The sequence below is a fragment of the Panulirus ornatus genome, chromosome 3 (genome assembly GCF_036320965.1).
Source record: "Panulirus ornatus isolate Po-2019 chromosome 3, ASM3632096v1, whole genome shotgun sequence".
Lineage (NCBI taxonomy): Eukaryota > Metazoa > Arthropoda > Malacostraca > Decapoda > Palinuridae > Panulirus > Panulirus ornatus.
The window spans coordinates 49,273,292-49,275,694 of record NC_092226.1 but is presented as its reverse complement, the minus strand read 5'-3'; the positions used below and the strand labels follow the sequence as shown (position 1 = coordinate 49,275,694).

Genomic DNA, 2,403 nt, shown 5'->3' with positions numbered 1-2,403 from the left:
CCTGTTCTCTATTCACCAAATCATTCTGCCCAACACACTGACTTTGCACACAACTTCGACCAAAACACCCTATATCTGCCACTCTATCATCAAACACATTCAACAAACCTTCAAATTACTCAATCTATCTCCTTCTCATATCACCACTACTTGTTGTCACCTCCCCATTACCCCCTTCACTGAAGTTCCCATTTGTTACCTTGTCTTACGCACTTCATTCACCTCCTTCCAAAACATCTTTTTATTCCCCCTAAAATTTAATGATACTCTCTCACCCCAACTCTCATTTGCCTTCTTTTTCACCTCTTTCACCTTTCTCTTGACCTCCTGCCTCTTTCATTTCTACATCTACCAGTCATTCGCATTATTTCCTGCAAAAACGTCCAAATACCTCTCTCCTCTCTTTCACTATTAATCTTACTTCATCATCCCACCACTCACAACCCTTTCTAATCTGCCTACCTTCCACGCTTCTTATGCCACAAGCATCTCTTGCGCAAGCCATCACTGCTTCCTTAAATGCATCCCATTTCTCCCCCACTCCCCTTACGTTCTTTGTTCTTACCTTTTTCCATTCTGTACTCAGTCTCTCTTGCCACTTCCGCACACAAGTCTCCTTCCCAAGCTCACCTACTCTAACCATTCTCTTCACCCCAACATTCTCTCTTCTTTTCTGAAAACCTCTACAAATCTTCACCTTTGCCTCCACAAGATAATGATCAGACATCCCTCTAGTTGAACCTCTCAATACATTAACATCCAAAAGTCTCTCTTTCGTGCGCCTATCAATTAACACATAGTCCAATAACGCTCTCTAGCCATCTCTTCTACTTACATACGTATACTTATGTATATCTCGCTTTTTAAACATATTATTCCCCATCACCAGTCATTTTTCAGCACATAAATCTAAAAGCTCATCACCATTTCCATTTACAACACTGAACACCCCATATACACCAATTACTCCCTCAGCTGCCACATTACCCACCTTTGCATTCAAATCAACCATCACTATAACCCGGTCTCGTGCATCAAAACTACTAACAAACTCACTCAGCTGCCTCCAAAACACTTGCCCCTCATGATCTTTCTTCACATGCAAAGGTGCATATACACCAATAATCACCCATCTCGCTCCATCCACATTTAGATTTACCCATATGAATCTAGTGTTTACTTTCTTATACTGTATCACATACTCCCACCACTCCTGTCTCAGGAGTAGTGCTAATCCTTCCCTTGCTCTTGTCCTCTCACAAAACCCTGACTCAACTCTCAAGAAATTCCCAAACCACTCTTCTCCTTTACCACCGCTTTAAGCAGTGGCAGTATCGTAACTAATGAGGTTCATCCGAGGTGCGATTATTGTTAGTTGAAAAAACTTATATATATATATATATATATATATATATATATATATATATATATATATATATATATATATATATATATATATATATATATATATATATATATATATATATACATATATATATATATATATATATTGTTACGGAACACGCGTGTTTGTGTCCACGTGGTTCGTATGTGTCTTGGTGTATCTCTGTGTATGACGTGTCCTGGGTGTAGGGAGCGGCTTCTATCGGCCCGGATCTCACCCTCCCTGACCGTGTTGATTGCCTTAGCAATTATGTCTTGACCAGTCTTGTAGCACCCAAACGTCAGGTCGACGGCGTCAGGTCAACAGCGTCAGGTCCAACCATGGGAACAGCTACGGTGTGTCGTCACGTGCGTTCGCTGCCGGCGTGGACAAAGGAACAGAGGAGGCTGGATGCACGCCACATGTGTAGGCCGGACCTTAGGCCTCCTTCAGCCAATCGCGTCGAGAAGAGGGCGTGACAACCAGTCTCTTGACCTATCAAGGGCAATTGTGTCATTGTGACCTATAGTAGAACTAGGTGGCGGGACGAGGCGTGGCCAGCTGTTCCAGCCTTGCTGGTCATTCAGATAAAAGCTCAGACGATCGTCTGAGACCTTGAATCCTTCACCAGTAGCGAGCCCAGTAAGGTAATGTAGGCTTTCCCTGTCTCGAACCCCGTAGCCACCGCTGCCCTAGGTTGTAAGATGTTACTGTGTCCCGTCAAGTTTGACTAGGTTGTAAGATGTTACTGTGTCCCGTCAAGTTTGACTAGGTTGTAAGATGTTTACTGTGTCATGCCAAGCTTAACTAAGTGTAATGATATGTTACTGTGTCAAGTCAAGCTTAACTAAGTATAACAATGATGTTACTGTGTTGCGTCAGGTTAGCTAAGTGCAACGATTGTTACTGTGTCACGTCAGAATCTAACTAAATGTAATGCTATCGAGCAAAGTGTCAACGGAAAGAGATCTCCTGGTTTGAAATCTTATCTGGAATTGTTAACATATGTTCAATGTTAA

The 2,403-nt window shown here is 42.2% G+C and overlaps 1 non-coding gene across 1 annotated transcript; it reads left to right on the top strand.

Moving 5' to 3' along the window:
• Nucleotides 1–1,314: 1,314 nt before the first annotated feature.
• On the top strand, nt 1,315–1,440 carry LOC139763957 (U4 spliceosomal RNA). The gene has a single exon (XR_011716292.1). It is a non-coding gene; the product is annotated as a U4 spliceosomal RNA (small nuclear RNA).
• The last annotated feature ends 963 nt before the right edge of the window (nt 1,441–2,403 follow it).